This window comes from Amia ocellicauda, chromosome 7, assembly GCF_036373705.1.
Source record: "Amia ocellicauda isolate fAmiCal2 chromosome 7, fAmiCal2.hap1, whole genome shotgun sequence".
Taxonomy (NCBI): domain Eukaryota; kingdom Metazoa; phylum Chordata; class Actinopteri; order Amiiformes; family Amiidae; genus Amia; species Amia ocellicauda.
In genome coordinates this window covers 46,958,240-46,970,909 of record NC_089856.1, presented here as the reverse complement: position 1 = coordinate 46,970,909, position 12,670 = coordinate 46,958,240, and the positions used below count along the sequence as shown (strand labels likewise).

The following is a 12,670-nucleotide window of genomic DNA, read 5'->3' as shown; positions in this document are numbered from 1 at the left end:
AGGTCCAAAATGTTGTGGGAAACAAGCTCAACAGGGCCATAGCGCCAATATGTCTGCTGTGATATTTTACAAACCCCATTTACACTGAACAATTGCCGGCATATTATTGCCGGCAAGGTCTGTGTGAGTGGGTCATTGTTAGCAAATAGTTGCCGGCAAGGGTTCTAGTAAAATTGCCGCAATTTGCCGGCAACGTGTTTGTGTGAATGTAGTCGGAATTTGATTGCCAGCAAATTCAGCGTCAAGGCCTTGCGTGTCAACGCAATGCATCAGATATCTGCCCTAACCAGTCAGAATAGGGTGCATTTGTGCGGCCACCTTTAAGCCACCTTTGAACAAGAATGGACCATGAGGAGAAACGCACCGGGTTGTTAGAAATAGTGGAGGTTGAAACTAATATAGTCACAGCAATTGTGTTATTGATGAACCAACAGGTTGGCATTTGTAAGGTTAAATATTTTCACACGTCAGAAGGTATGTACTAATAAATCATACAAAATATATTCTCTCTATACAAGCAAACGTGTTACCCCCCCCCCCCACCACTGTATTCGTTTCAATTGAAATCTGTCTGGTTGCTCTGAAACAATGCATCAGACAGCGCTGCTGTTCACCGTCTTGTGTGCAAATGTGAGAAATCTGTCCCCTATCTGGCTTTCAGAACTACTAAAAATGCAAGACTACGCCACCTAGTTTTAATTGAGCAATAGGACTCAAACCTCCAGTACTAAGAAAAAATAAATAAAAAGGGAAATCACAGGTTCTTTTACCTGGGGTCCACAGCATAAGTCTGCAACACAGAATCAAGTGGGGACACTATTTTATTCAGTACATACTTGGTTTAAAACAATTTAAAAACTATCCAAAAAATAAAAAGCCAAGGCAATCCAAAAGTTAAAATCCACAACACTGTACAAAAGGAATACGGTCTCTGCAGCAGAAATAAAAACTCCAAGAAGACGGTCCAGTCCACTGCTAGAGCGAGGTCTGTAGAGGTGGCTTGTATCCAGATATCAATGCGGTCTCCAATCTGACCAGCAAAGCGATTCATTTTCATAATCCTATGACAACCGTCTGAATAGTGACGCATCCAGCTGTCTATTAAACTCACTGTGTGCAGTTATATGCTATCTGCTATATTTGTGAATATTACAATCAGCGCTGCGCTGCCGAATGGTGACTGTTTTACCTATAAAAATATAGCTCGTCATCGAAAATATAGTTCCGACAAACGGAGCCAGAATGAGCTGCCTAGCGAAAGTACGCGTGCGCAGTGAACACGCCCAACAATCTGTTGGTAATAATTATGTACATTTAAAATGAGTTTGACCGTGTTATGTCATAATGACCAATTTGCTATTTACGCATAGATGACAGGATGAGCTACATAGCGTTTGAAAGCTTCTAATACAGTAATAGTGCTGAAAAACAGAGGGAAGCCCATTCTGACAGGTCCCTTCTGTCCGACAGGATGAGCTGCCTCGGATTTCAAGTGTTAAAATACAGTAATAGTGCTGAAAAACAGCTGGTAGCGCATTCAGACGGTGCTTTATGTCTGACAGGACGAGTCTGGGCAGCTCATTCCAGCCAGCAGCGCATTGTTTTCATCCTGAACACCGGCAGTGAGGAGAGAAACTGCAGCTGATCTCACAGTCTGGAGTCACAGTACGCAAAGAAAAGAAGAAACTTCACACATCCCTCCATGTGCAGATAAGCCGGTGTGTCACCTGTTTCTACTTTGTCAGTTTTAAAAAGTCTGCAAATATAGATTATTCAATTATTTTTCATAACAAAGCGCTCTATAATATTTTCTACATAAGTGATACAATGGTGTGAAGTGAAAGAGGGCTGTATAATAATACTGTATATTATTTTTATTTGTATTTCTTGGCAGACGCCCTAATCCAGGGTGACTTACAACATAAGTGTAAAACAAAAACATAAAACATAGCAATTCAAAATATAATACATTTTACAACTTCCAATTTACACAGGCAAGTACAGTAAGTGACTTCCTACATCCTGGACGGTGAAAGCTAAGTGCTGTCAAGATGTCGGGTCACAGTCAAGGGCTACGGGGAAGGGAGCAAGAGGAGAACAATCAAGAACGCAAGAAGCATAATAAAACTGAAGTGCTATCTAACGGGGATTCAAAGGACTGATATTACACGTGCTGTGGGAAGAGATGCGTCTTGATAAGCGCCGGAAGGAGGTCCAGGACTCTGTGGTTTTGACTTCGGTGGGCTTAGGGTCCAGGGATGAGAAGGAGCGGCTCTGGAGGAGGGAGAGTGGAGAGGAGGCACAGTTAGTCTTCTGGCGCTGGAGGAGCGCAGTGGTCTGGAGGGGATGTATGGAGAGATGAGGGTCTGAAGGTGCATCTCGGTGCCGTGTGGTCCAGACAGCGGTAGGTGAGGGTCAGTGTCTTGAACTGAATGCGTGCCGCTATCGGGAGCCAGTGGAGTAGCGTGTGAATCATGTGTGTGTGAGACACCAGACGAGCCGCAGAGTCCTGATGCGCTGGAGCGGCGGGTAGTGGATGCAGGCAGGCCGGCCAGGAGGGAGTTGCAGTAGTCGAATAATACTAAGGGGGTGCTTTATATCTTGAACAATTTATAGAAAGTTTGTTAAAACTGTGTTAATAGCATTGAGATAAATATATGTACTATGTACTATATGTAGAGTCACTATAATGGATTATTCCACGTTCACTGTTCAAGTCTGGATACATATCAGTGCAATTCCTTAGAGAACACATAGATCTGAGATCACACTGACAATATGTAGCATAGAGAGCTTTAATTCTCACTATCTGGGGTCACAGTGACTCATTAAGTTCTCAGTCACTGGTGTGCAGTTTACATTAACTTAACCTTCACTGGGACTGTTACATAGAATTGACATATTGGCCAGGAATGCATAATTTCTGTGGAAATTGCCATTGAAACTGATCCTTTCCTGTTCAGGTTCAACTTGCTTTAATAGCCGACGGGTTGATGATATTTTTCATACGGCAGTGGTCAGACGAAATATTGATTTGATGTAGATTTTTCTTCTATTCATTCACTTTGCATTTTGTTAATTGATTAATATAGTATATTAACGTCTATTTTTGAATGCTTTACTTGAATACTATACTTTACAGCATTTGTTCACACCTGCCTAAAACTTTTGCACATTACTGTACATACATATATTTAAATTAGCAGAGGGGGCAGGGGTGGATAAGATTAAGAGAAATTGGGAGATCTATCTAATACTAGAGTTTTTACGAGTTTTTCGAGGCACAAAACATGTCAAATAACAAAATAATAGTATTACACTAACAATTCCTACAATTTAGAGCCCATATACAACTGTTTTATGTAATTGTGATTTACCTAATCCTTGAATATTACACAAAATCAGGGACGTGCAGAGGGGGAGGTGGGGTGATGCGAGCCACGGCCCCTTTTCATTCCCCTGCCCTTTTTTCCATGAAGTGTCCTATTTGTCCCGATCACCCCTCCCTCGTTCCATGCCGTGATCCGGACCACACTTCGCCAGCAAGGGTTTGTCGCCCTGGTTTATGGAATATGTAAAGTACCTTGAATTTTTGTGTTTTACAGTGCTGACTCGATTGGAATTTGGTGCTAGAGTATCTGTGGAGTTGGGGCATTGCATCCATCGGCCTGATCCCTGCTGTGTGCCCATTTGTCAGTGAGAGGTTATCATCAAAGTGTTAACTTGTGCTATGACTACGACAGGCTTCTGAATTCTCGCTAAGGGCCTGAGCCTTTCAGTGTTGCAGTAAGGTCACTGCACTGTGGTGTGGACGAACAGGGTATGAGTCTCACTGTGGCAAAAACTCCAGTACACAGCTATTCTTTGTCTGTATTTTCTTAATAAAAAATCAGCAAATGTTGAATAGTGGAATGTCTTGGATTATAATCCATAGTTCTAAAATGAATACCTCAAGTGGACGATGTTGATTTATTATTATAATTATTACATAACTTAACATTTCTGTGGAGTAAAATGAAAGAAAGATTGTAGAAAGAGAAGCAGCACCCGATTTACTAGAAAAAAACAGATCTCAGATGAAAAGGAATAAAAAGGAACAGGTTTTTGGTGTAGGAAGGGAAATGCCAAGTGAGAGTTCAAGTGAGTTAGTCCCATGTGGGGGATACTGCTGTACACTTGATTAACGTACACTGTATGTAGGTTGCTCCAGTAAAAACCCAACTGTATAAGAGGGTAATTGTATGTAGAAAATAATGTGATGTCTTTAGCTTTAACTTCTCGTTAAAACTGAAAGTGCAACTCCTATTAAACTGAAGGTGTTTCAGCCTGGAAAGGCATTGAGGGTGTGCCTTTGGTTCTTGTCAACAGACTGCATTCATTTTCACGGTACAGCATTTATAATAATAGCCTGCAGTTCAACATGCTCTTATGCACTTTATAAAGAATTTAACCAAGCTAAATAAGAATAAGGTATTCAGATGAAGGTAATAACTTTCTTCTAGTTACTTTTATGTGGTTTAGAGCACATTAAAACATATTTAGTTACATTTAACATTTAATAATATAACTAAAGGGTTGGAGTTCGGCTGTCGCTTGGCCTTCAGTTGAGCCAGTAAGCTACGAATGCAATACAAGTGAAGTCTTTCCTTTCAGCATTGAAATCCATGATCACAGTTCAGAATTAGGATCCTGAATGTCATTAAGATGTTAGTCTAATCAATTACTATTTTGTAACGAAATTATGATTTTGATATTTCAGTTCACAGTTGAAAGACTTTTGAAAACCCAAATTTATAGAATCGAACCAAGATGAGTATAAGCAGGGATACATTTGGATATGGGAATGGTCTTGAGGTTACCTTTAGGTTGTTTTGAGAGCAATTTTTCCAATTTCTTAAAATTGAGTGTTAAAATTAGAGTGGCATTTTGTTCCGGTTGGGGTAGATTTGGTGAACTTAGGTTTTCGTTACAGTTGTGGTTGTGTTTGTACTGACTTTACTTTATTGGATGTACATTTGTTTAGACCTAGCTTGACATTTTGGTGTTGTCAGGGGTTGGGATTTAGGCTGTTGTGCAAGACTAAAATGACATAGATAGACTATTGATATTGCATCAAGTCTCAAAATTCAGAACAACAGTTTGGAACTGGAATCATCTCTTCACTGTATGTAGTCAGTTTAATTTCTTCAGACAAATTTGAATTAATTTTCAATACATTGGCAATACATTAGCTTGAGCTCCCCATCTCGAGTTTACAGCTGTTCAACGTTGATTTACAGCTGTACTTTTCAGTCTTTTCCAAGGTTGTCTTCACTCTCCATGATTTCAGTGAAAAGCTTGCTTCCACTGTCCAAGTCTTCGTCTAGCTGTTTCACTGTCTGTATTTTCCCCATTTTGCACATCCTTGCAAAATATTTTTCTTTTTACAGTTCAAGCATTCTTTTCCCATTTCCCATTTCTCACATTTTCATCACTACACCTTCTGTATCTGATCTGTTTTTTCCCCTTTATAACTCTTTCTAAGATCCTGGATTTGGGGTCCAGTTGAGGACTTAGGTTCTTTACTTCAGTATTTGAGTCTTACTTCTTATTTTTGTAAGCTCAGCTACTTTGCAAGTGTCTACTGCCTCTCTGAAATCGCTCTTTTAAAACTGCATCACTTATAATGCATGGAATTAGATCTCTATTTAAAGATTCAGGTAGATTTCACAAGTTTTACTTTTATTTTCCAGTTCTGTCACATATTGGTCTCTTGTCTGGCCTTGCTGCTGTATGCATGTGAAGAAGACACATGGGTTTTCTTGTAGGTATTATTCTTTCAGGGTGTGCAGTATTCCTCCAACTACTGCAGATAAATGTCCTGGGCGGTGCTACCCAACACATGAAACAGGTGTTCTGCTTCTCCATCTCGATGGTGGGCTCAGTTTTTCCTTCTTTTTTTTAGTTAAAAACTTTTAGATTTTCTCTTAAACACCGTGTAATATTTAGAATTTGCAGTAACACCATAACCATATGTAGCACACAAGAACCACTGACCTGTTTCTCTAATCTCATCTCATGTTCTCAAGCCTACATCAAATACTGACAGTAGATATGTATGTACTGTCTTCCCAAAAACAAAACAAAAACACGGCTCACCACGTTACCAAGCTTAATGTCAAAGTTGGAGCTCTAACATTTCTCAAGCTGACATTCTCAAAATTATGTTAAACAATATGAATGCATAATTGACATGCCCATTCTGAGTAACAACAACCACTTACTCATGCTGTGTTGAACACTGAGAGGTCTATGTGTCAGACAGCAGGGTTTGTCTTCCAGGAGTGATGCTGTAATGCCCGGTGTGGGGACCATGCTGAGATTGAGTGTTGCTGGGATTGTGACTCTGCTGCAGGTGTGCAGGGTGACAGCAGGTGAGAAGCCAACACTGAGAGGAGGAGGATGGCATTCAGAGTAGGCAACTTACATACCTTTCAAATATCTAACTGTGACTGGCAGTGCCCCCCTGGTCTCTCTGGATGGGCACCAGAGTGGAGGCATCGCTCTGTCCTGTGAGTCTGTGGGCTGGTACCCCCAGCCAGAGGTCCAGTGGAAAACCAAACCCGGAACCACTTTGTCAGCTGCCCCCAGGTCCCACATCACCCGAACCCCAGACGGGCTGTACTCTGTCAGGAGTGACCTTCTGCTGCCGGGGCGGGCGGTGGGAGCAGTGTCCTGTGTTGTGACACACGGGGGAGACAGGACACAGGTCCAGTCCAGGGTCTACAACAGCGGTCAGTAATTAGAGCTATACATGTAAAGCCTTCTCACTTCCTCAGGATAGGAAGTCTGTATAGGTTAATTGATAGTTGTGCTGCATTTACCTAAAATCCATGAGTTCGGAGTCCTCTTCCTTGGGAGCTGTCTCTTTTCAGGTTCTCTTTCCAGCCCAAATATTTTTACAATCATAAGGTCTGTAATTATACAAGCTGGTCCTGCATATCATAATACAATAAAAATAAAAACACACCCAGCATGTAATAAGGTGTTAAAAAATATGTTGCCACTGTTGTAACTCCATAGAATGGATAATTGTTTTCTTTGAGCCTTATATTATTTTTTCTTAGTCTGTAACTACTGAACCTTAATAAGAAAATTGTACTTTTATTTTTACTTAAAGTTTTAATGGATGTTGTTTTATTTTTCAGATGTTTTTTTCATTCCAGGTCAACCCTGGCAGATTTCTGCTATATTCCTCATTATTGTCTTAGGAATTCCCCTCATAATCAGTCTTGTTTACATCTATAGATTTAAAAAAGGTAAAAGATGACAAGATATGTACAAACTTTCTTTTTTGTCGTGTGATTAACTAATGAGAATGGCTATTTTAGTTTGTGTATGTACATTTTTTGTTGAAGAAAACTAAATTGAAAAAAAAAAAATTGTCCTCTGTGATATTTTTTTAAGTGCATGACCCCAAATACAGAAGTCGTATATAAACAGTATATATATATATATATATATATATATATATATATATATATATATATATATATATATATATATATATATATAATTTCTACAGACGTGTTATGTTATGGACTTATTTGAAAGTTTCAGGGTTCTGCCTATGTAATGAAATGAAATTGGCCAAACTGCTCAATTTTTATATCTTCTGTGTTTTGTGTGTTTTAGTGAAGTTGAATCAAAATGACATACTAGGTAAGTTATTTTTCTCCTTTTTTTTCCAGTACATTATGATGACCCAAAATGTCCATGTTAATTTCTTGTCATGTGAAAAACAATATGAAAGTAGTTATTTTACCAGTGGGGGACCACAGTGCTGGGTGTGTTAAATAGGTGGTGTCTAGGAAAACAGACATACATGGTGGGAAAATGGTGCAAAGAAGTTAATTTATTATGTATAGTGGTGGTGGTGGGGGGGTGGTAATAAATACCAAATGAGAACAAATCCAAACCATAGCTCCTTCTTGAAGTAAACATTTTACAGGTCCTTCTCTACACATAAAACATATTAAACAGACAAACACCAAAAGCCAAAGTTAATTATTGACTTTGTGTTTCTTTTCTTTGGAGTTTCTTAGCACTTCTCCTCAGTGGTGCACACAAACATAAAAACAAACACACCATATATATATATATATATATATATAAAAAATATATAAATAGTCAAACAATGAAAAGCGGTAATATTATTGCACAACCCTGTAATTTATAATGTTTAATCTCCTTATTACTTAGTTCAATTCTTTGATAGCGCTTGGAAAAAAACTGTTCAGGAATCTGGAGGTGCGTATCTTAAGAGACCGATAGCGCCTTCCAGATGGCAACAGAGTAAAGAGGTGGTTGCCGGGGTGGAAAGAGTCCTTTTTTATGTTTCTGGCCCGACATAAACCTCTGGTTTTGTTAATGTTCTTAAGTGAAGGCAACTGTGAGCCGGTGATTTTCTGTGCTGAATTGATGACTCCCTGCAGAGCTTTTCTTCAACACTTTATTTATACACTTATTTACAGTGCAACCAGCATACCACACCAGGATGCCGTAAGTTAGTATGCTTTCGAGAGAGCAGTTGTAAAATTTCACAAGCAGCTGCTGGGACAGATTGATTTTCCTCAGGAATGTCCTCAGGAAGTACAGCCGCTGTTGTGGCTTCTTCACCAAGGATGTTGTGTTTACAGTCCATGTGAGGTTCCAGGAGATATGTGTAACAAGAACTGTAAAGGTGGTCACCCTCTCCACCATTTCTCCCCCAAAATACAGTTTTCTGAAATTAATAATGAGCTCCTTTGTCTTGGAGGTGTTTAGTGCCAGATTGTTATTGATGCACCATTTAAAAAATTATTAAGTGATTTGAAATTATTCTACATGTATTTGAACATGTATTTCTTTGTTTCTTCTACAGAGATAAAGGAAGTTCTGAAGTATAAAGGTAAGTTACAAGACAACATCATAGGGGTTACTGACTGCTTGAAACAGTAAATGAAACTTTGACTAAGGCTTGGCCATGAGGTAGAGAAATTACTGGTTTTAAATCTTATATCCATCTGTAAGTTGAGTTCCTCAAGGGACTGCACACAACTGACAGGGTTGGATGTGCTCAAGAGCAGTTAGTGTTTCTTAGGCTGAACACTACAGTGGAGTCATATCAGTGTGAGCCACATTAGTGCCCCTGTAATGATGTAGCTCTGCAGAGGAGATGTAGAAGAGTCGCCCTGAGCTCTCTGACACTTTATTTACTGCATCTGGATTGATTTAAAAAAATGGCATCAGTTTTCAAATAAATGTTTTGTATTTTGTTTTCTCTTTGGAAGAAAACATAACATTGGATCCTGAAACAAGCCACCCATCATTGAGAATATCTCAAGACTGAAAACGGGTGTCTTGTGATAGAGATCAAAAAGGCATCCAGGACAATGACAGAAGATACAAACACTAGCCTGGTGTGCTGGGAGAGCAGGGATTCTCCAGTGGGAAGCATTACTGGGAGGTGATGGTTGATGGTCTGGACCACTGGGATCTCGGGGTGGCCCGCGAGTCTGTAGACAAATATTTCAGGGGAAACATCAAGAACTATCTTGGCTACTGGACCATCTGGTTTAATGGCAATGAGTACTTGGCTCTGGATAGAAACAGTGTGCTTATTGAGACTAAACGAAGGGTCCACAGTGGGTGTCTATCTAGACTACAATGGAGGGAAGGTCTCTTATTATGACGTGAAAAATATGCTTCACTTGTACACTTTCCACAGTGAATTCAAAGAGAAACTGTGTCCAGTATTCAACCCATGGGACAATGATAAGGAACTGGTAATACTCTGAGGATACCCAAGATCTATCAGGTGACTACAGATATTGATCAGCATCTATATAATAAATTTGACTCATACAGGGCCTGTGTGAAAAGTCTGTAGCAGACAGAGACACTCAGTTCCCATAAAATCTAAAGTTCTTTGCCTTGCCACTGTCAGGGGATGAGGTAGACATGGTTAAACTGTCCACAAGGTCACAGAAGTGGTGACGTGGAATTGTGCCAAATGGGCCGGACAGAGGGCCATCACATTCGTACTCATTATCTATATTGTTGATCGTTCAATAGCCAATATAATCTGTAAGATTTGCATATTAATCAGCATTTCATGAATAGTAATTTATTCTTCCAATTTATCAAATATATGGGCTTTTTCTTTGTTCAGTCTCGAGTCTTATCCTGCAAATGACTGCACCTCTCAGAGCTGCATTTGGATCAAAGGCTCAATGGTTTATTAAACACATTGTTCATAAAAACCTTTTTCATTGTTGTTTTGAAATAGGATATGTTTGTATTACTTGTATTTTATATTTGCAATATAACAGTGTGTTGTAATGGCTTTTTGTGTTGCTGCTGTGAATGTCATATTTCTGAAATCTTGCTGTTCCTTTGTATTATGTTGAGAACAGAGACAGGTAAAGTTTTTCTCTGTACAGTTAGATAAATCTGTTAATCCTGAGGACATTCCTGTCCTCTCTGATGCTCTGCTGTGGGCATGGAGGGCTCGTCTGTTTCTCCCAGTAGGTTATGGAAATTGTTGTTATACATGTAATCTCCATGTCCTGGAATCAATGAATGTCACGATTCCTCATATCTGAATATACATTACATGACTGATAACTGAAAAGTGACCAATATTGTAAAAATCTATTTCGTTAGTTTCCCAGATGAAAGTGATTGAGGCAGACTGAGACATTTCAGCAGAGAGGAAATATTCACAGCTCTACTCTCAATCTCCTCTATGTTAATAGTTATATTGACTTTGATAGGAAGAAATGTACTCCCTCAATAGATAGGCAGGCAAGAACTCTCAGGGCCCAATTTAATCAGATTAATCAAAAATATCAAATTTACAAAGAAGAGTATACTATTATATAGAAGACTACTCCCTTTGGTTGCCAGGCAACTACATGACTCCGGTTGGCCCGCTGGCATCTGTTTGGGCAAGGATTGTTGATGACCTGATGCTGAAACCACTGCCTTGTGTCTGTGATGTTAAAGGACTGATGTATGCTTCTGTGGATTTATTGTTAGAAAGAAAGTGATAAAAGCTGCTCATAAACTAAAGTATTTATCTGCATCTTTGCCATCGGTTATTTCCAAGACCTGTACTGTACCTCACCGATGAGGGTTTCCTATGCAAAGTAAATTAGTGTACACTGAGGAGAGCATTTAAAACGGCCTTGGGGCCAGTGTGGAGCGCCGTTCGTGTCAGGGCCGGGGGGCGGACAGACGAGAGGCCGCCCTTCTCCTGAGATGCACCGCATGTTCGTGGGGAACCTGGTGCTAAATCATTCGCAGACGACCTGGTTCTGGGTCAGGGTGTTGTACGTAGCAGAGCAGCCACCCTCGCTGCAATCTATTGAATCTCAGCCTAAAAAAAGTTGGGGAAGCAATAAAAAAAGGCAAACAGGATGTTAGGGTATATTGTCAAAAGTGTAGAATTGAGCACAAGGGCAGTGATGTTCAGACTGTACAATGCACTAGTTAGAGCTCATCTGGATACTGTGGACAGTTCTGGGCTCCACACTTCAAGAAAGATATCGCTGCTCTAGAGGCAGTTCAGAGGAGAGCAACCAGACTTATTCCAGGTCTGAAGGGAATGTCCTACTGAGAGACTGAGGAACTGAACCTTCTCACCCTGGAACAGAGGAGACTACGTGGGGACTTGATCCAAGTCTTCAAAATCATGAAAGGCATCGACCACATCAAACCAGAGGAGCTTTTCCAGATCAGCAGGGACACACGGACCTGGGGACACAAATGCAAATTGGGTGTGATGACAACGGATTTGTTCACTCCCGAAATTAATTTATAAATTCCACTTCTTATGTTCTTATGTTCTTAATTGCAACAAAATTAGTACGGTACTATCTCGGGATCATCCCCAGTTAGTACGCTGAGTTCGTTGCAATTGATTCAGAGGATTTTATTTTAACATTAATTCTTACTAATTACTTTTGTATTTACTAATACTTAATCACCATTATATTCAGTGCAAAGTAAAAAAGATGTAATGTATGCCTTGAAGTGAAGCTAAAACATAAATAAAGCAATCTGTAATAAAGCTGATGCGTTTTCATTATTATGGAGGGTTGGCAATGTCGTTAATAACATGTGGATACTTGCATTGCAGAAACCTTTTCAGACGAGTGTCTTTGGACGGGCTGTGTAACAACCCGACTCGCCCGAGGAGCACCAGCAGCATTGATACACCTGACTAACAATCCCGAAACTACCGAGCAGCCGTGTGCCGAACTCGGCTTTACTTTATTATTACCCATTTTCATTCTTTCATTGCAGTAGTTTTGGGGTTCAAAACTGTTCATCCAGAATTGACGGTGTATTAATGTATTCCCTCTCCGAGCCCACTGTGTAGGATCACTGTTGAAATATTTGTGATTTTGTTTATTTATTCGTTATTTTGTTAGTCACTCTATATTTGGTTTGCACACTTTTATTATCCATTAGTATAATTTATAACTGTGGTTAACATCACTTTATCTGGTAGCACGATCCCTATTGCTCTGTACTGGAAGGGGAGCTGGAATACCACAGCCTTCTCTTACGTGTATTCAAATATTATTGCAAACTGGGAAATTAAAATGCAAACCCACAGTGTAACTCAGTCTGTAGGGGTCCT

The 12,670-nt window shown here is 39.8% G+C and overlaps 1 long non-coding RNA gene across 4 annotated transcripts; it reads left to right on the top strand.

Moving 5' to 3' along the window:
* Positions 1 to 553: 553 nt before the first annotated feature.
* Positions 554 to 12,094, top strand: LOC136753684 (uncharacterized). 4 transcript variants are annotated; one of them, XR_010817457.1, is made up of 4 exons: positions 554 to 1,718; positions 1,995 to 2,404; positions 6,322 to 8,929; positions 9,312 to 12,094. It is a non-coding gene; the product is annotated as an uncharacterized LOC136753684 (long non-coding RNA). The 4 variants fall into 4 exon arrangements; XR_010817458.1 differs by having other exon boundaries at positions 1,995 to 6,773; positions 7,188 to 8,929; XR_010817459.1 differs by having other exon boundaries at positions 1,995 to 7,298; positions 7,675 to 8,929.
* The last annotated feature ends 576 nt before the right edge of the window (positions 12,095 to 12,670 follow it).